Source organism: Prionailurus bengalensis, chromosome C1 (assembly GCF_016509475.1).
Source record: "Prionailurus bengalensis isolate Pbe53 chromosome C1, Fcat_Pben_1.1_paternal_pri, whole genome shotgun sequence".
NCBI classification, from domain to species: Eukaryota; Metazoa; Chordata; class Mammalia; order Carnivora; family Felidae; genus Prionailurus; species Prionailurus bengalensis.
In genome coordinates this window covers 207,515,639-207,537,787 of record NC_057345.1, presented here as the reverse complement: position 1 = coordinate 207,537,787, position 22,149 = coordinate 207,515,639, and positions in this window count along the sequence as shown.

The window sequence follows — 22,149 nt, the reverse complement described above, 5'->3', positions numbered from 1 at the left end:
TTTTCTTTTCTTTTTTTTTAAAGTTTTCTCATTTATTTTGAGAGAAACAGAGAGAGAGAGAGGCAGAAAGACAATCCCAAGCAGGCTCTGCACTGTCAGTAGGGAGGCCACTGCAGGGCTCGAACTCATGGAACCGTGGGATCATGACCTGAGCAAAACTGAGAGTAGGATCCTTAACCAACTGAGCCACCCAGGTACCCGTGTCTTGGAAATTTTTAAGCGTAATAGATAAATATTAGTGCAAGGATTGAAAAAATAAAACCAAAAAGTGAAGCATACCTACGAAGGAATAAAAATCCAATTCGCAATAAACTTGCAACGCAATTTAGTCTTTGCCTTCAAGGATCTGGCACATTTCTCTCTTTTTATCTACATCTTTCACATCTTTCCATTTAAACTTGTAGTTTTCTTTTAAAAAATAAAAAATAAAATAAACAGGAGATTTCCAAAGAAAACCACTGTCTCATAAAAGAAGGTGTAAGTCCTTTAACTCACTATTGAACACCAGCAAATTATACTTGTCAAAAGTGAAGGGGAAGGGGCGCCTGGGTGGCTCAGTTGGCTCAGCGTCTGACTCTTGGTTCTGGCTCAGGTCATGGTCTCACGGTTTGTGGGTTCAGGCCCCACGTGGGGCTCTGTGCTGACAGTGCAGAGCCTGCTTAGGATTCTCTCTCTCCCTCTCTCTCTCTGCCCCTCCCCAGCTCGCTCTCTCTGTCTCTCGCTCAAAAATGAATGAATGAATGAACGAATGAATAAATGAATAAATAAATAAAGGGGGAAGAAAGAAGGAAGAGAAGGAAAAAAATGGCATCAGTAGCAGTTAAACTGTGCCCATGGTCATTTTTGGAACAAGAGAATAATTTTATAATATAAACCTCTCTCATATTCTAGGCCTTTACTGAAGATATTAGAGGTGACTTTCAAACATTTAAACTATCACCCCCACAGAGAAATGTGTGCAACCCAGTGTGTATATACGTAGACATATGTACAAACATTTCATAGAACAACACTTATTTTCTGGTATTTTCTTTTTTTTTTTATAAATTTTTTTTTTTCAACGTTTATTTATTTTTGGGACAGAGAGAGACAGAGCATGAATGGGGGAAGGGCAGAGAGAGAGGGAGACACAGAATCCGAAACAGGCTCCAGGCTCTGAGCCATCAGCCCAGAGCCCGACGCGGGGCTCGAACTCACGGACCGCAAGATCGTGACCTGGCTGAAGTCGGACGCTTAACCGACTGCGCCACCCAGGCGCCCCTCTGGTATTTTCTAAAAACCTGTTTGTAATTTTTTTTTTTTTTTTTAATATTTGTTTGAGAGAGAGAGAGAGCACGCAAGCTGGGGAGGCGCAGAGAGAGTGAGGAACAGAGGACCCGAAGTGGGCTTCACTCTGACAGCAGAGAGCCACATGCAGGGCTTGAACTCACGAACCAAGAAATCCTGACCTGAGCCAAAGTCAGATGCATAATCCACTGAGCTACCCAAGTGCCCCCAAACCTGTTTTTAATTTGAATGCCCTCTCTTCCCGCAATGCTCCCAGTTTGGGAAGTCCAGCACTAAGAAACCTCATTAGAAAGGTATTTGCCCACACCTTCCAAAGTACCCAATTTTTCACAGCACACAGAGTGAGTTCTGGTTCCCCAGTTTCTCTCAGGTCCCTGGAACACCTATGCAAACACCTCTGGTGTATTCTACCGTGATCTCTTCATATCCCTCTCATCTTGGAAGACGGATACTCTGGTTTCACTCTTTATGCCTCTTCGATTTTGAGTTATGCATGGCTTTTTATAAATCTTCAAGGACCGCATACCATAACAACATTTATTTAAGATACAAGGAAGCTTGTCTCCGGATCTCACTCCTCTGCGTCGGGACAGTGAGCTGGCCTGAACAGTAAGACTGCCCTTAACATAGGGAAGGTTTTCTTTTCCCACTCAGTGCATGCCCGTCTTCACCCGCTCTGTACCTTTGCTGCTAGAAAGAGGAGGTCCTGTAAAGCAGCACAGCCCTAACGCAAGCTAACTGCTACTTTGGCTCCTAGGCGTGGCAAGGTGAATGGAATGGTTTCTCTGTCCCAACAACTGCATACGTGCATACATTGGTCATGCCCAGAGAAGATAAAATTTAAAATATATATATGTGTGGATAGAATGGGGTGTGATCTAATGAGGTTTTTTCCACCTCCACAATCACGAAGGTGTTTTGCTGATATCCTTACTAGAATTAATGAAAACCTAAGGGCGCTTGGGTGGCTCTGTTGGTTAAGCATCTGACTTCGGCTCAGGTCACGATCTCACGGTTCATGAGTTCGAGCCCCGCTTTGCGCTCTGTGCCAGCAACTCAGAGCCTAGAGCCTGCTTCGGATTCTGTGTCTCCCTCTCTCTCTGCCTCTCCTCGCTCGTTCTCTCTCTCTCTCTCTCTCTCTCAAAACTAAGCATTAAAAAAAATAAAAAAAGAATTAATGAAAACCTAGATCCCTTAAACTTCTATGTGTTGTCTAATTCTGCAGGACAGGGCAGTGATACCCACGACTAGAATTGCCTGCCAGGGGTTTATATACATGAAAGGCTGGGAACCTCCTGCTGAGAAACAGCCTCTTCTAAGGGAAGAGGGAGCCATGCCCAAGAGACTTTGACCCAGGAGCAAAGTCGCCAACCCTGGAGAGGAGGAGAGGAGTGCTCCTTGGGAGAGCACCAAGCCTCTTGTTCACATCTAGGTCTGGCACATTCTCCGTCAATCTTATGGAGGCGGTGGAGGGCGGGGCTGGGAAGTAGTCAGGGAGAGAGGGGCTGTAAGTAGAACACAAAACAGGTGGTTCAGTAAACCTCCTCGAGACAAAGCAGCAGCACAGAGCCACACGATTCTCGTTTTAACCCCCGGAAAACCAGTTCGATCACATACTGGTCTTCCAACTTGGTCAAGCTGCTTTAAACTTCCTATGCCTCAGTTTCCTCCTCTGTCAAAAAGCATTAGTAATCCTACCTGCCTTGCTGAGTACGATCAAATGAGGTAATTAAAAACAAGCGTGTAGCATAGTGCCTGACACAGAAAACCATCCAACAGACGGCATCTGTCATGACGAAGAAGTGTCAGATCTCAAGCCAGTGCCAACACCGAGAGGTACCTTCTCCACTTTCCAAATGAATGCGGGTGTCGGGGGGCTTTGTCACCTCGAAGGTCCTGCTCTGCATTAAGAGACAAGCAAATAGGTCCAGGAGAAGAGAAGAGGTATTAGAAGAAGTTTCGATGTCGTTAGAATATAAGGTCCCTAAGGGGGATTGGATTGTCTTATTCAAAACCGTATCTTGGTATTTAGCACCGTGCATGGCATCCCAGGGACTCAGAAAGTGCTTGTTACATAAATAAACAAGTGCCTAGATGAATGAACTCGTGGATGAAAAGTCTGAGAATAAACCGTGGCTGCGAGCACAGGTGAAAGCCATCCTGCGTACTTGGCGGCGGGGGGAGGGGGGCACTTTGCAAGGAGTTGGGGTTGAGTGGCATTGAACTGGCTAACGCTGTTGTGCACGAACAGTAAGAGTGATTACAACAACACTGACGTGACATGTTTGTACGCTGCCTTTCATCTCAGGTGCGTAAGCCATCATCCTCATCAGCATCAACATTTCTTTGAGGTTACCTCAGTGGATAATTTTACTACCCTTTTTATGGACTCAGAAGCTACAACAAAAGTGTAGTCACATGCCCAAGGTCACACAACAGATTAGAGACAAAATCCAAGACTCGTCAGTCATTCTTTCACGCTTGCAGGCATGCATCCTCCTGCTAATTAAAATTAGGGACATTCAGGCCACGGAGCACATTTTATCAGGTTAGCGTTATGCATAAACATTTTTTTTTTTTGGCAGGGGGAAGACAGTGGGCTCATTAATATTAAAATTTAAACAGCCAATCTATTCTTTGATACAGATATATCACGTGCTATTTGTAACCTTTTCTTACATTCTATCCTCAAGTTCATTTCATTTTTAATAGGGGGCAGAGCCTCAAGAGCTAATGTATCAGCATAGATAGCAAGAAGAGGGCAGATGGAGAGGCAGCCCGAAGTTTAAGAAACACATACTTAGGGGGCTTTGGGCCAAGCCACAAGAAGGGATGGCTTCCACCTTGAACTAGGATCTCTCCCTCTTGCTTCTTGCCTTTCTTCTCTTCTTCCTTCTGGTCAAGAGACGGTCTGTGAACTGCTAGCTTCCTCAGTGTGTTTTATTTCAAGAGAAGTGAGGCGCGGAGGGAAAAAAAAATGCCTCAGTGGGGCAAGTCACGTAAGTTCTTGAGGCTTCACTGTCTCCAGCTTTCGGATGACAGAGCTGGTGGGATAACGTCAGGGGTCCCTCGGAGTTCGGCCAACCCAAGATTCTACCTCCTTTCGTCACTTCTTGGCGTCCACTTATGTCCCCTGCTTAAAAAGAAAGGCGCATTTTATGTCAGCAAAGGATCTTCGCCTGTAGATTTCTCTGAATGTTCCTTGAAACCAAAGCTTGGTCTGATGGCCCATGATTTATTTTATTTTCACTTGTTTCTCTCTCTGTCCTTCTTCCCCCTTGCTCCTGGAAAATTCTAACAGTCTGAGAACCCAACAATCAAGAGGATGCCTGCATTGCCCCTAGATGATGCTAAATATATTCAAATAGGGCTTTTTATGTGAAATAGTAGAGAGGTCCAAATAGACTGGTTTCCTCCAGGGCTATCATCATCAATTTTGTCACGTTCCAGACTGAGTTTCCTTCCACGGGTATTCTTACACACACGTTAAAACAATGTTCGCTTTGGTGAACACTAATTACTTCATATTTCTTATTAAATAATAACCATGCAATCATTTTTTTTTATTATTTCTGCGAGGCTTGTGGGTTTTATTTCCATTCTGACACATCTAAAATGCCTTTAAATCTTTCAACAGTGATGCTTCTGTTCTGCAGAATTTTGCAGGAGACCTAATTGTCTAGGAATAGATCCGATATATCAACTAGGTTTGTGTTTTATGTAAGCCAGAGGCCAGCGCTGAAGGGCTTAGGCTTCTCTCTTTAATCTATTTTAGGATCACATTACCTAGCATGGAGAGCCAAACATCTCTATCACAAAACATCACAGCCATTGAAATGCCCTCAACGACGCCAGGGGACAGTTTAGATTAGAAAATGAAAAAGAATCCCGTGTCCAATGGAAAAGACCGGGAGGAGTGTGTAAACGACTGTTTATGGAAGGCAGTGAACTTCTGAGGGAGACAAACCTGTTCTTTGTTCAAAAGCGCAGAGAGGAATCTGTGCTTCGACAACGGTGACTCGAGTCGGTTCCCGGAACCAAAAGAACACAGGAGCGTTGCATTTTACAAACTGCATTACTAAATCAAGGGGAAACCTGGTGCAGACCTCACTCTGCACCATTCCCTTTCTCCCCGTTTATAGCCCATGCTGCCGTTAGGAAGGGGAAAATAACCCACCTCCCCCTTTGTTTTCCTTTCAGTACAAATGAAGTCAAGGGCGGTTCTGACAGCCTCAGGAGGCAGGCCGCCGGTGCAGGAGCGCTTCTGAAATGTTATAAAAGCCAGTCTGACTCAAATGGCTCTGACAACAAGATTAACTACCCAGACCAGGTGGGACTTGTTTTTCCATGCATGACGGGGCAGGTTGGCATGCCACTTCAGTTTACGAACCCGTTGTATATATTGATTTATTTCATGGAAACACAACACCTTCTTATCTTTAGCTGCGCTTTTTCAAAGCAGTTTCCTATGAATTAATCTTACGCTCATGGGTGCTCTTTCCTTTTCAACTTTTCTTGGATTGGAAACATACACCCTAGGGGCGCCTGGGTGGCTCAGTTGGTTAAGCCTCCGACTTCGGGCTCAGGTCGTGATCTCGCGGTTTGTGAGTTCGAGCCCCACGTCAGGCTCTGTGCTGACAGTTCAGAGCATGGAGCCTGCTTCGGATTCTGTGCCTCCCTCTCTGCTTCTCCTCTGCTCACACTCTGTTTCTCCCTCTCTCTCAAAAATAAATAAGCATTAAAAAAGAAAACACACACACCCTAAATACAAATCAGGGTGAAATAATTCAGAGATGTACTGAGAAGAAAATAAAAATTGCCTTTACTATTCTTACACAGAAATCACCACGGTAGGGGCGCCTGGGTGGCTCAGTCAATTAAGCTTCCAACTTCAACCTGGTCATGATCTCACAATCCGTGAGTTCAAGCCCCACATGGGGCTCTGTGCTAACAGCTCAGAGCCTGGAGCCTGCTTCAGATTCTGTGTCTCTCCCTCTCTGCCCTTCCCCTGCTCCCACTCTGTCTTTCTCTTTCTCTCAAAAACAAATAAACATTACAAAAAAATTTTTTAAAAGAAAGAGAGAAATCACCATGGTAGGCCCTTGGGGTTTTTTTTTTTTTCTTTCTAATTTATTCTAACTTATTTAAAAGTTCCCTACAGTTAAACCTCAAAACATCCCCTTGAATGAAGGTAGGTCAGGAATTATGTCAGTTTCGCTGATGAGGAAACTGAGGCCGGGTGAAATTCCATGACGTGGCCAGTGGGCCACCGAATACCAGCCGGAGACCCTGGCTGGCCCCTTGGTGGCTGCACAAGGTGGCCCCCCAGGCTGCCCTTCTGTATAGGTCCGCTTACCTGTTCCATTGCTTCTGCAGCCAGTGTGATGTTCCTCAAATGGAGAGAGGACTTTTTTTTCATTGATTATGATTACACTCCCTCCTCGTGATTCGCAGGTTTCCGACTTGCAAATTCGCCTACTTGCTAATATTTATTCTAACCCCCAGATCAATTCCTCCCGCGTTGGACCAACTCGTGGACAGGCAGCCACGAATTGCAGCCCCTCTTTGCACCCGTTCTCAGCTGAGCTCAAACAAGGGGACACTCTACTTTCTGGCTTCAGCTCTCAGACTGGAAACCAGTGTCCTCTCAGCAGTCTCTTTAGTGCACATCACCTGCGGTTTTGTGCTCTTGTCGTTGATTTTGCCATTTATATTTTATGTATTTTTTCAAACGTTTATTCTTTTTTTGAGAGACAGAGCAAGGGTGGGGGAGGGGCAGAGAGAGAGGGAGACACGGAATCCGAAGCAGGCTGCAGGCTCTGAGCCATCAGCACAGAGCCCGAGGCGGGGCTCGAACTCACGAACCGTGAGATCATGACCTGAGCCCAAGTCGGATGTTCAACTGACCGGGCCACCCAGGCGCCCCTGATTTTGCCATTTTAAAATGGCCCCCAGGTGCGGTACCAAAGAGCTACTGAGTGCTCTCGAGCGCGGAGAAGACTTGTGTGTTAAATCCGGTTCCTTCAGCCGCGAGTTACAGAGCTGTTGACTCTGAGTTCACACGGCAAACAAGTTATGCGCTGATAGGTTGATAAAAATGTTGTTACTGGAAGCTTGGAGGAGTGTAACGGTGTGTTAGGCCCAGGAGCAATGCTTCAAGATTGGCTAATTCAAAGTTTACTGTGGCTTTGAGGGACAGAGCTACCATGGGTAAGCGGAAACAGCTGTATTCTTATCGTGGCTGTTGGTGTTGTTTCCCAACGAAAAATGACGTGGCCTCTCAGAATTCCAGCTTACGCTTTAGGCTTAGTCAACAGAGTCCGACCTTTAATGTATACGTCTTCCTGCCACGAATGCTGAGGAGCTGTCATCCCCTCCTTTGTAGCCTCAAAAGGATTTCTGGCCGCCTGCTGGCAATTAATCATGGTTCCAGACTCTGGAACTGAAGCCCTCCTGTCTCGTGCCTGGTCTTCTTGAAGCACCAGGATGGCCCCCTTACAAGTTAAGGCAGGCTTGCTTCTGCCTTTTCTGCAAGAGCGTCAATGTCAGAGCCCTGAGGGCCTGGCCATCAGTCCTACTCCCGTCACTGCTCCTTTCAGGAGATACAGGGTCACCCACACAAGAGGCCCCTGGGCGGATACGCAGATCAGACCTCAAATCAACAGTGTTCTTTGAGAGACGGATGGCTCACTGCTAAGAAAAACATATAAATCTCGTGCACCAGTCTCAGAACCTGAGGACATTAATTGTAAATTAGTCAAAGCGTATACGTCTTTGCATGTCCTTTAGAGAAACCTTAGTTTCAAATGGAAAAACTTGCTTGGTAAAATGGCTAACAAAAAGGGGAGAATATTCAGAGAAACAGCCTCCCCTCCCCCTGCCAGGATATATTAGAGCCTTTTTTGTTGTTGTTGTTTGTTTGTTTGTTTGTTTGTTTCAGAGAAATTCCAAATGGGACTGGTGAGGAGCATCTAACCTATAATGAAGTAATTCGATTGGTTATAAATAGATGTTTTGTTTTTATTTCATGTGAGTTGCAGTCTCCTGAAAAGGACAGTCGTGTTGCCAACCAAAACGATTCACCACTGAAAGATCATTTCTTACTCAATTAATCTAAAAAAAAGAGCAAACTGATTTGGAAGTAAGCAAATTATAGTCCTCTTGATACTCATGTTATAAAGATAATTACTTATCCTTAAAAACATGTGCCTTTATGGGGCACTTGGGTGGCTCGGTTGGTTAAGTGTCCAACTCTTGATCCCGGCTCAGGTCATGATCTCCTGGTTCATGAGATCAAGCCCCGCATCAGGCTCTGTGCTGGCAGAGAGGAGCCTGCGTGGGAATCTGTCGGTCTCTCTCTCTCTCTCTCTCTCTCTCTGCCTCTTCCCTGCTTGCTCTCTATCTCTTTCTCAAAATAAGTAAAAATAAACAATACATACACCTTTATTATAACCATCAGTACTAAAATGACCGGGACCCTGTTGCCAAATGCAAAACCATGAAAATCAAACATTTGCGGGAAGCCCCTCAACCCATCACTCTGGTGAAGCCAAGAGAAGGTCGTTCAAACAAGGACGTCATGAGGGTTGTCAATATATATATGGACATCCATCTTCACCATCGTAAGAAACATGCAAATGAAAACTATAGAGAGATTTTTTTTTTAAAGCCCACAAACTGGCAAAAATTCAAGAACTTGACAGTATGCTCTGCTCGTAAGGCTATGAAGAATTAGGCTTCTCATACATTGCCGGTGGCAGTGTAATAGAGTAAGTTAGCCACATCTAACAAAATAACGGTTGCGTATACTACCTGCTCCAGAAATCCCACTTCTGAGAAGGTATTATACATACGTGCCAGCACACACAGGGAAGGACATGTGTTCAAGGTCACTCGTGGTGGCATTGCTTGAAGAAGCAAAGACTGGGAAGAACCCACGCTTCCGATAGGGGAATTTATTTAGCAAAGAGTGCTACCTCTGCACAGGAAAATACCATGCAGCTATAGAGAGCGACGCTACAACCTGGATGACCCTTGAAAACATTATCTCATGCAACAGAAGCCAGCCACCAGGGACCACATATCCTATGACTCCAAAGAGGGTGGCCCTCAGCCTCCATTCTGATCCCTGGGCCTGTGTGCAGGGAGCCCCTCACAAGAGCCCTGGCAGGATCCCCAGCCCTCACAGATTGTCACCCACGTGTCTGCTGAGGTGGCCTGGAAAGGGGACAAGGAGAAACAGCACAGGGAAGGGATCCACCGGCAGACAGTGCTTTGAAGAAGAACCAGTGGCTGTGGGTCCTGCTTCTTGCCACACTTACGAGTTTGCACTCATTGATCTCAAAATACGAATACAATCTCAGCTCTTTCTTTTTTTTTAAATTTTTTTTAACGTTTATTTATTTTTGAGGCAGAGAGTGACAGAGCATGAACAGGGGAGGGGCAGAGAGAGAGGGAGACACAGAATCGGAAACAGGCTCCAGGCTCTGAGCCGTCAGCCCAGAGCCCGACGCGGGGCTCGAACTCCTGGACCGCGAGATCGTGACCTGGCTGAAGTCGGACGCTTAACCGACTGAGCCACCCAGGCGCCCCTAATCTCAGCTCTTTCAACCACTTCTAATCCGTCTGGCACTGAGCATTGTTACAGCTACCAGCTGATCAGAGGCTTGACATTGCCTCAGACACACCAGCCAGGGAGGGCACTCCCGTAGTTAACGTGGCAGAGTTATTCTAGAACGATATCCCAGGAGTTATTGTTTGGTGTGTGTCTCTCAAGGCGTTCCATTGGATTCTCTGTCTTCAAAAACACAAACTTTATTTATTTATTTATTTTTAGTTTTGAGAGAGAGAACAGGAGTGGGGGAGAGGAACAGAGGGGGAGAGAGAAAGAGACAGAGAGAGAGAATCTTTTTTTTAATTTATTTTTTAATTTTTATTCAGTTTTGAGAGACAGAGCATGAGCCGGGGCGGGGGGTGGGGGGGGGTGCGGTGCAGAGAGAGAAGGAGACACAGAATCCGAAGCAGGCTTCAGGCTCTGAGCTGTCCGCACAGAGCTCGACCCAGGGCTCGAACTCATGAACTGTGAGATCATGACCTGAGCCGAAGTTGGACACTTAACCTACTGAGCCCCCCCAAGCACCCCCAAAAACACTAACTTTGAATGTCAAAGCATGTTATTCCTTTCTGGCCACACTCAGTAAATTGTCCGTTTACTCCACTATGTTAGGATCAGGCAAAAGCAAACTCAAAAGAAATGACCTAACAAGAATGGAGACATTTCCTGTTCAATTGGAGGTGAAGGACTGAGAAGAAGTGCTTTCTTTCCTAAGAAGAATCATTAAGAGTAATATCATCCTTTATATTTAAAAATAAGGCATTGTGTTGGGGCGCCTGGGTGGCTCAGTCGGTTGGGTGTCCAACTTCAGCTCAGGTCATGATCTCACCATTCATGAGTTCGAGCCCCATGTCAGGCTCTATGCAGACGCCTCAGACCCTGGAGCCTGCTTCGGATTCTGTGTCTCCCTCTCTCTCTGCCCCTCCCTTGCTCATGCTCTGTCTCTATCTCTCAAAAATAAATAAACATTGAAAAAAAAAAAATAAGGCATTGTGAGCGCCAGAAAACTAAATATATAAAATCAACCCTCCTATGAAAAGTCACTTGTACCCTAACTCCATTAGGGGAGAGAAAGGAAGCCCTAAAACAAGGAACGTTGTTATTTTTAATTCATTCATTCGGTTTTATCCAAACTATACCACAGGGTCTGAAAAAAATGCACCATTCTTAGGTTAGGAAAAATGAGTATTACTTCTGCCCTTATGTGTTTTACGTTACTGTGTCCAAAACATTTTCCTGCCTGTGTTCACCTCAAAGGTTAAACTATAGCCCATAACCTGAGTGTTGTAGAATAATTTACAGTGATACATTTATTCTAGACAAAACCAACATGGAAAAATGTTAAATGAAAGAGGAATTATGTTGTTTTTAAAGAGCATGATTTTTGTTATGCTTGGGAAAAAGACTAGAAGGGATACGTATATCAAGGTCTTAATGATTTACCTTTGGGGATAGGATAATTTAACTTTTAGTTCACTTACCTGCATTTTTGTAGTTAGTATAATTCTTTCCATAGTCTTTTTTTTTTTAAGTTTATTTATTCACTTTGAACGAGAGAGCACAAGTTGGGGAGGGGCAGAAAGAGAGAGAAGGAGAGAGAATCCCAAGCAGGCTTCGCATCTTTAGTGCAAAGCCAAATGTGGGGCTCGAACTCACCAACAGTAAGATCATGACCTGAGGTGATGTCGGATGCTTAACCGACTGAGCCACCCAGGTGCCCCTATAGTCTTAAGATATTCTATTCTATTTTTTTTAATGTTTATTTTTGAGAGAGAGAGAGAGAGAGAGAGAGAGAGAGAGAGCACACGAGCATGAGAGATGGAGGGGCAGAGAGAGGAGACACAGAATCCGAAGCAGACTCCAGGCTCTGAGCTGTCAGCACAGAGCCCAACGTGGGGCTCGAACTCACAGACCACGAGATCATGACCTGAGCCAGAGTCAGAGGCCCAACTGACTGAGCCACCCAGACACCCCGATTATATTCTATTTTAGAAAACAGATTAGAAATAATATACATAAAAAAAGTGGGCTGATGGATATACACATCCAATCAGAAAACAGCCTTGAGAAGAAGTCATCATTTCTAACACAAATGGTCTTAATAAAAAATTGAATTTCTCTGTTTCTCTTTCTAAGCCTTTCCGTCAAAACGGGCAGTCATGCCTAGAGTGAAGTAAACAGCTAGGTACAACATGCTAATGACTGCTTTGTTATCATCATTTCTAAAGAGCAGTTTCAGGAAATCAATTTACTTTCATGATATACGGTAAAGATCACTGACAGTTGGGCAATTCTCAGAATAAAAACAATTAAATGAAAATATCAGAAAGCATTTCTCTTAGCACATGCATAATGCTACCGAGTTTCTTACTGGTTTAAATTTCCTAGTTGCCTGTTAAAGTCATAGTGCTTTGTACTCCACATTATAAACATTCCATTAGAAATACTTAATTGTTTTCTCAGGTAAAAGAAAATAATTTATCCAAAGATAATCTTTTTTTTTTTTTTTTTTTGGCTCCTCGGTTAATGTGCAATAGGTACATTAACCTCCTAGGGTTCTAGAAAATCTATTTAAAAAAATTTTTTTTTCATGTTTGTTTATTTTTGAGAGAGACGGAGACAGAATGCGAGTGGGTTAGGGGCAGAGAGAGAGGGAGACACAGAATCCGAAGCAGGCTCCAGGCTGCGAGCTGTCAGCACAGAGCCCGTCACGGAGCTTGAACTCACGAGCTGAGAGATCATGACCCGAGCTGAAGTTGTACGCTTAACTGACTAAGCCACCCAGGCACCCCTAGAAAAATCTATTTTTAAAAGGAAGAATTTGTTATGGCTTAAGGGGAAAATGTTTACTAAAATTAAAGTTAATTTTTGAGTGACTATGATTTAAATGCAGCAGGAATGTATGTGTAATCATTTATGTTTGGCCTAAGAAACAACAATGCCACGTTTCCCTTGATGAAGAATAAGAATCTATCAGTTCATAATGTACCGTTTGATTATTCACTCACCCAGTAGTCTGGGGAGCCCCTGTTCTAAGCCTGGCCGGGGAGATAGAGTGGTGAACAAAACTCTTCCTGTCCCTTGTCTTTGAAGCAGGCCATCCCTGTGGACTCTGGTCCAACTCCTTTTCCTGCAACAGGCTGGGACATGGACCCTGAAGTGGCTTCATGTGTCCAGCCTTCCGGTCCGGGGTAAGGAGGCGGGTGAGGCAACCCTCACTTAGGTTTGGGAACCCAAGCACTGACGATGGGACAAGCCTTGCACTGGGGAGAAGAGGCCTTTTGTGCATTGGAACTAACTTAGCTATTTTATTCCCATTCATTGGAGGGCATGTAGGGAGCCTTAGGAGGAGTTCTGGGGGGGCACGTCCCAGCCTCACTTTTATCCCCCGCAACTACTTCGGGTGATATTTTCACTGCTGTCTTTATTGGTGTTTAACTTCACTCCAGTTGAGTCAAAAGCTTGAAGAGAGCAAAGCCTGTGCCTTATATTCCTTTGTACTCCCCTAAAGAGCTCCTTTAGTACATGACTTTCATACAGCAAAGGGTACAATGAATGTTTGTCTATGTGATATGCCTTCTTTCAGAAAGATAAAAGCCACATGTCAAGCAAGATCAGCCCACTGCGTGAGTTAAGGGTCAGGGTCATGCAGCTAAGTCTAAACAACTGGAGTTGACTGCCTGCACACTGACTTGTACTTGACCTGCTCGCTTGTACCTCTGTTATAACTTCCCCCTGACCCCCACTCCCACCAACACACACACACACACACACACACACACACACACAAACTCTCACCAGGACTAAGAAAACAGTGGAAGGACAAATTGACAAGTCAGATCCCTTGTAATCAGCTTACTGTACCCTGAAAGAGACAACATTTAAGAAAATATTTATTATCGCAACTTAAACTTCTTAAGCCTTCCTTAAGCGATGAAAATTACTAGTTTCTTTTTGTGAATATAACAAAAACCCCAAGAAAGGAATCACAAAATTCCAAACAGGTAATAATAACCTGTAAGACCTATAAGAAATGTCCTTCCGATTAAGAATGCAATCATCTGATATAGCAATATGGTTTCCAAAATTACATTTGCGTTGTCAGGCAAAAAAATGAAGTAACATTTTAATAAATTAATCCTTAAATCACTTGAAGGTACAGTATGATTATGTGACTTTAGAAATGGGAAACCCCAGGGGCACCTGGGTGGCTCAGTCGGTCAAGCGTCCAACTTTGGCTCAGGTCATGATTTTGTGGTTCATGAGTTTGATCCCCGCATCGGGCTCTGTGCGGACAGCATGGGGCCTGGAGCCTGCTTCAGATTCTGTGTCTCCCTCTCTCTCTGCCATTCCCCTGCTCACGTTCTGTCTCTCCCTCTTTCAAAAATAAATAAACATTGAAAAAAAAAAAAAAGAATGGGAAACTCTGAATCGTGTGGTAGAAAAGAATTTTTCTATGGACAGCAATTTGCCAATAACTTCAAAAAGGAATTACTCAGAGATATACTGGCAGTGTGCATAGCTTTCATTTCCAGAACATGGTATCAGGGCTTCCTCTAAGGTGCTTACCACGATTGAAGATGAAAAGCTTTGGTGAGCCCTTGAATCTAGAATGAATGCCAGCATGCTTCATTAGGCCATGGGCCCATGCTCCCTAACATCCAAATCCCACCTCACACCTGGGTAGCTCCGGAGATTGGGGTTCGGACTGAACGCATTTGTACACCTCTGAGAGATTCCCACTATAGAATCAGTGCCTTCCTGCTGATGTATTCTTCAACCAAGTGGTAGATCAGTTCTGGAAAGAGCAAACACATCAAGTAATGAGGGACTCCAGTGAGCTACACCCTGGACCGACCTCTAGGCTTGCTGTGAGTCCCACAGTTCCCGGTGAGCCAGTTGCAAATGGAGGCAGATGGAACACTAAATCCCCTGTCAACATGTTGAATCACCTCCCAGTGCATCAACTCTCAAGGATTTGCTGGGCAGTAGATGGGCTGGGATTTTCATGGGACCCAACAGAATATCGATCCACCCTCAGTCTTTGAATATTGTCTAGAAAATTGGAATAATATAAAAGAAAAAGAGGAATTATGTTTCTTTTTTTTTCTTTTCTTTTCTTTTCTTTTCTTTTCTTTTCTTTTCTTTTCTTTTCTTCTTTATTTTTGAGAGAGAGAGACAGAGTACAATCAGGGGAAGGGCACAGAAAGAGGGAGATACAGAATCCGAAGCAGGCTCCAGGCTCTGAGCCGTCAGCAGAGAGCCCAACGTGGGGCTCAAACTCACGGACAGTGAGACCATGACCTGAGCTGAAGTCGGACCCTTAACCGACTGAGCCCCTCCAGGCGCCCCTGGAGGAATCACATTTCTAAGTGCTACTCAGAAACGGGAAGTACGGTGTTTTAGTCACCAGAATTAAAGTAAGTCATTAAACATCCTGTTTCTCGGCCTAAGTCTTCTTGTCTTTAGGAATTACGATTATTTTGTTTATTCATTTTTAAACTTTTTTTTAAAAAGTTTCTTTATTTTGAAAGAGACAGAAACAGCACGAGTGGGGGAGGGGCAGAGAGAGTAAGGGCAAGAGAGAATCCCAAGCAGGCTCTGCACTGCCAGCACGGAGCCGGAGGTGGGGCTTGAACTCAAGAACCGTGAGATCATGACCTGAGCAGAAATCAAGAGTCAGACGCTTCACCTACTGAGCCACCCGGGTGCCCCAGCATTAAAAGTATTTTAAAGCAAATAAATGGCAGTGATAAATAGGCAGACAGTCGGTCCTTGAATGACTAGAAAAGTGTGTGTGTGTGTGTGTGTGTGTGTGTGTGTGTGTTTTCTTAAAGGCCAAAAACTGCTAGCTTTTAGAACTTTCAAATAATTCCTTTCAAAAGCAATATTCGGACGATTCTTTGCAGAAGGTAGATGGCACTAAGTTCAAAAGAAAGAAAGACTTCACCTGGAAACTTTGCCTCCTGGAGCCAAAGAAGATAAGCTTCTAGAAAGATTATTTTGGGGGAGGAGGGAGTTTAGGGGAAAGACGGGGAGGATCTTAGACTTTCAAGGTAGCATTAACTTGAGCAAACATCATCCGCATTTACTTGCTGAGCGTTCAGAGCCTTTAGCCACTGTCACAGGAATCTATCCTAACAAGATTGAGGCTTCTTGAAAATGATTGAAGTATGGACCCCAGGCTTAATGTTAAGTATGGAACTGCTTGTCATGTTCCTGTTTTAATAAATCTTTGAGGGTCTCCTGGGTGGCTTAGTTGGTTAAGTGACTTCGGCTCAGGTCATGATCTCAAGGCTCATGGGTTCGAGCCCCACAGCAGGCTCTGTGCTGACAGCTCCGAGCGTGGAGCCTGCTTCGGATTCTGTTTCTCCCTCTCTCTATTCCCCTCCCCTGCTCTCTCTCAAAAATAAACAAACATGAACATTTTTTTTCTAAATAAATAACTAAACCTTTGACAAAACTTTTCCAACCAGAAAATAACAAGGCTTTTGACACATTAGAGTAGCTTTCAAAAGCAGTTCACCTGCAGTATTTCAGGAAGTTCCCCGGGGCCTGATGAGTGGGCATTGAAGGAACAGGGCTACGTCTCACAGCTCAGCAGCTCATGGCCACTGCCTGTCAGTGCCCTGGATGACAAGCACAGCAAGGAGCCAAAGGCCATCTCCTGGGCACAGGGGAGTGGGGGGAGGGCTCAGGTCCCTGTAGCCTATGCCCAGGCCTCTTTCCCCTACTGCTGGACTCTCACACCCAGGAGAGGCTCCAGCACGGAGGCGATACTCAGTGAATATTTGTTGAGTGACCAAGGAATGAACATCAGCTCTTGGGCAGCCGGGAGCCCCTTCTGAGGTATCTGATTCCGTACCTACACTGCCTTTTCTAGACGTCTCTTAATGCCTAGGTGTCGAGGACGGCAGTGCCAGTGTGGGAAAGTCACCCTTGCCCAGGGCGACTCTCAGTCCGATCATGCAGCACCATACCTCACTGTGGGTGTTTTGGCAGGTGAAGGTCACACCTTCCTGTCCCTAGGCAATTTTCCCACATGGCAAAGCTGATGTTTTCATGGTCATTTCATTCCTGGTACAAAAAGGCAAGTGGCTGGGACCTCACCCTTAGGCAGAAAGCACCGGAGTCACGGAGGGATATTTAGGGAGGGGAAGTCTCTCCGGTATTGTCGTCAAGAGGTAGTTTATCATGGGGCGCCTGGGTGGCGCAGTCGGTTAAGCGTCCGACATCAGCCAGGTCACGATCTCGCGGTCTGTGAGTTCGAGCTCCGCGTCAGGCTCTGGGCTGAAGGCTCGGAGCCTGGAGCCTGTTTCCGATTCTGTGTCTCCCTCTCTCTCTGACCCTCCCCGTTCATGCTCTGTCTCTGTCTCAAAAATAAATAAACATTAAAAAAAAAAAAAAAGAGGTAGTTTATCATTACAAGATCTTGTCAAGGAGTGCCTGAAATTTGTGCGTTACACAAAGCCCAGAAAAGAAAACACAACATTTAGTCCATGTCAAACAAAGGGCACATAAAAAAAAAAAGGTTTTTCCATTGGTCAGAGCCCTAATTATCCTTTGGATTTGTCCTCCAAGCAAAGTTCTGCTTGTACTACAAATATTGATTCTAGTAACAGTGAGCACAGCAGGATATAGGACCAAAGATACGACGCACGGTGAGACTGTGTTGAAGAAATGGAGGGCGCATCCAGGTGAAGTCTAAATGTGATAGCAAATTCACCGATAACAAAACATTTCCTTTCTCCTCTGGACAAGGTGACCCTGGGGGAAGGGTGGAAGAGGTTGGGATAAGTAAGGCTGCTTTTTAATCTTTAATGAAAGTGCCTTGAGCCGGGACCAGTTCCAGGTTGCCTGCAGCTAGCGCTCACTGATGGATGGAGAGTTTCATACGCTGTCCCACCGATACATTGAGCCCCTGACGGCCCAGGAGACAGAAACGTTCTTAGGCCATAAATGTCAACAGTGAAGGCTGCTCTCTTCGAGGACATGCTAACACAGCCCTGAATCAGAGAGAGAACAGGAAAAAGAAGAAAGGGAAAAACGGGAACGTGAAAGCAAGAAGAAAACAAAGGAAGGAGAGGACACGAGGAGCACGTAGAGTAGGAAGAAGAGGTTATTGGGAAGTAACTCCAAGACCAGATGCAGTCTGGATGTGGAGCGCTCAGAAAGCACTGTATTTGGTGTTTGGTACTTCATGATGGGTCAGCAGGCTGACGTCCAAGACTCAAGATAGCATCAGATAAACGTGTGAGCTGTACCACGAGTGAGCAGGAGTAGCACACACCTGATCTAGAAAACCAGTGGAGGTCAAGTTCACTGAAAGAAGCAAAGGGTCTCTAAGACCCAGGTATATCTTTTGGGAAAGGTAGCTTGGACCCAATGCCAAGACCAGATTCAGAACCCTGCAAAACTGTCAGACGTGAGCCAGAGCGGACAGTGAGAAAGACCCCGGCACCAAGGTCTGTGTTGGCTCTCAAAGGCACCGGCAAGGCCAGTGGACCTCGATACCAAGCCAGCCTCTTCCCCAAGCAGACTCTGTAAGTCAGTTGTGGGTAGGATGGAACACACTCAAAGGCTCACTGAGGTGGAGAAATGTGGACACCCCCATGCAGACGGCTCTGACCAAAATGGCGGAAACACAAAATGATGTCGGGTCAGACAGAGGTGGTTCCGTTCCCTGATCCACCATTCGCCAGCTGTGTACGCTTGTCTAGAATTCACCTAACAGCTCCAAATCTCCCCCTTTTCACCTGAGCGGTGGAATTTGGTGGGGCTCCTCCTCAGCCTTCATGCACTGAGATGGTTGTTTATAGTCGGTCTTCATTCTGATGGGTCGTCACTCAAACCGTATTGATTGTTAAGTATTTTGAGTTTCACCCTGCGAGTAATAATGACCACCTCGTGGAGTTATTTTGAGAACTGTAAATGATATGCACAGAGCAAGCTGAACATCACCCAACACAGGTACTTAAATAAACAGTAGCTGTTATTATTCTACTAAAATGGTTATCACCATTGCTAACTATTGTGGACTGAACTGGGTTCCCCCAAAATTCCATATGTTGAAGCCCTGACCTCCAATGTGACTGTATTTGGAGATGGAGCCTTTAAGGAAGCAATGAAGGTTAAATGAGGTCATCAGGGTAGGGCCCTAATCTGATGAGAATGGCACCCTTATAGGAAACGGAAGAGACATCAGAGAGCTCTCTCTCTCTCTCTCTCTGCCCTCACATAGGGAAAAGGCCACAATGAGAAGGCAGAAATCTACAAGCCAGGATCAGAGGCCTCATTAGAAAGCAACTCTGCCAGCACCTTAAAAAAAAAGAAGAAAGAAATGCTATTTAAGCCACCCAGCCTGTGCTATTTTGTTATGGCAACCCAGGCTGACTAATACACTAACCATAGATTTACAGTTGTGGACCAGAGATGAGCTCCGTCCAGATGCTGATGGCCAAATCGCTGACTGGCTTGTGCCCCACAATTTAGAACAGGAAATACCCTGAATGAGATTTTATCTTACCGTGTCTAACCCAAGCAGGGATGGAGTGTGTCTTTTGATCTATGGATCATAAACACAATCCTTCTGTGCAGAATCCTACGTGGATCAGAAAATGCAGGAGGGAGCTAGTGATAAAAACTTACTTCAGAGGTGGAATTGAAGCCAAAGGCAGATTTTTAAAAATAATATTTTGGTAATATATGCTTTAAGAAACCTATTTTAGTATCTTACTCTCAGTAAGATTTTATTTCGTCAAAGTTTAATTGACCTACAAGTTTATATTAGTTTCAGGTGTACAACATAATGATTTGATATCCTAAGTGATCATCACAATAAATCTAGTTAACATCCTATTAACATCCTATTTCATAGTGTTCCTTTCGATACCTCACGAATGTTGACCATATCCAGAAATAACATTTTATTTATTTATTTATTATTTTTAATGTTTACCTATTTTTGAGAGAGAGAGACAGAGTATGAGTGGGGGGGAGGGGCAGAGAGAGAGGGAGACACAGAATCGGAAGCAGGCTCCGGGCTCTGAGCCATCAGCACAGAGCCCGACGCGGGGCTCGAACCCACAGACGGTGGGACGATGACCTGAGCCAAAGTCGGACGCTTCGCCGACTGAGCCACCCAGGCGCCCCTTGAAATAACATTTTATTTAAAAAGAAGGAGGAGGAGGAGGAAGGGGAGGGGGAAGTGGAAGGAGGGGAGGGGTCCGGGGAGGAGAGGGAGGACGCTTTACTCTGGAAAGAAAAAGAAAAAGGAGAGTTTCCGGAATGTGACACAGCACTTTTTGCCATGGATTCACATTTTTCACATTTTGGGATTCTTACCCGTTATTGAGAAATCTTTTTTGGAAGAGCCACAGATTTTAAGAGAAGAGAAACGCAGCTACCCCGGGGAATCTGCTTTCCTGCCCCTCCTCAGACTCTACACGTCTCCATCGGTGCTAATCCTTCAAGCCTCCTCACGCCATCTCCATTGGCTTGACATGTTCCATCCAAATAGTCATTCTTTTTTTGCATTTACATATCTCCAGGGGAACCTTGTGCTGAATCCACACATTCTCCGCTCTAAGACAGACAAGCTATACTCAGAAAAGGAGGAGGGACTGTAACTAACCGGAAAAATCCTCTGATCGAGGCCCAGACCCAGCTTTCTGGCTATTTGCTGAGCCGTGAGAGGCGGACAGAGTGGTCCACAGTGAGGGGCTTAGAAACTCTCCTTTTCAGATGTGAAGGCAGCCTTTGGCCTTGATTCTATTACTTGTCAGAAGAGACCCATGATAAATTAAGTTATTGCAGATAGAAGTTGCGAACATTAGGAAATTGTTTTTAATTGGCTGCAAGTGTTAAAGACTTGGCAGAAACTTCCACGGACAACAAATGGAAATGTGCACAGTCTGAGCACTGAGCACACGGTGTCCAGGCACCGCGTTCCCAGTCAAAGGCAGAAGTTCTGTTCTCACAATTCTGCTTGAATGAGGAGACAGGCTAAGGCACCCACTGTCCTACTTACAATGATGAGGGGAATGGCCCGGGGCCTGAACAAAGAGAAAGGGCGGTCCTAACTGAGGACTGGCCACTTTTTGTCCCATTTCCGTCCGAATCATGTCCCTGTTAGGAAATATTCACGAGGAAACTCCCTTGTCTCTATTTGAAAATGTAACACATCAAATAGAACCATGGACCTCAGAGAACAAAAGGACAACATACGCTCAAATATCAGTTGTACGGAAATACTTCTAAAGCTAATTTCAGGTGCCTTTTTTTAGTGGGAAAATAGGAGCTTTCTTTTTTACTCAACGGGAGATAGAATAAAAGCAGAATTCTGTAAGACTGACTTTGAAATCAAAATATGGTAGACCTCATTAATTTGGAATAAATTGTGTTAACTAGTTTAGTTTTTCAGAAATTTTTTTTCGGGTTTATTTATTTTTGAGAGACAGACAAAGCATGAGTCGGGGAGGGGCAGAGAGAGAGGGACACAGAATCCGAAGCAGGCTCCAGGCTCCGAGCTGTCGGCACAGAGCCTGACGCAGGGCTGGAACTCCTGAACCGCGAGATCCTGACCTGAGCTGAAGTCTGATGCATAACTGGCTGAGCCACCCAAGTGCCCCTAACTAATTTAATTTTTAAGCCAATGAGGAAATACAGTTTATAGGATATGAAATGATAGGTAAACATATTTTTTTGAACTGCTATCCGCCTTACACGTATTTACAAAGCTCACATGCATATCCCTGGTTGGAACAGGATTCAGTGCCCTGGCCACGGCCAGTCCACTGCTCTAAAATACCCTGGTGAGGTCATCTTGGGCAGGGACTTCAACTCTCTGAGCCTTAATTCTGATCTATAGAACAAGAAAAATAATACCAATAAGATTATTCTAGGAGCGCCTGGGTGGCTTCGTGGGTTAAGCGTCCGACTTCCGCTCAAGTCAGGATCTTGGTTCGTGGGTTCAACCACGACAGCTGTCAGCTGTGCTGACAGCTCAGAGCCTGGAGTCTGCTTCAGATTCTGTGTCTCCCTCTATCTGCCCCAGCTCACACTCTGTCTCTCTCTCAAAAATAAATAAATGTTAAAAAAAATTGTTTTTAATTATTGTAAAGATTCCATGAAATAATGCTTGTAAGCCTCAGATACCTATGGGGTATGCATTGTGATTCCTAAAAATAGCTACTCAGAGCTCACGCTGCCTAGAAAAGTTAAGGAAATGTAGCCTTGAGGGGTGCCTT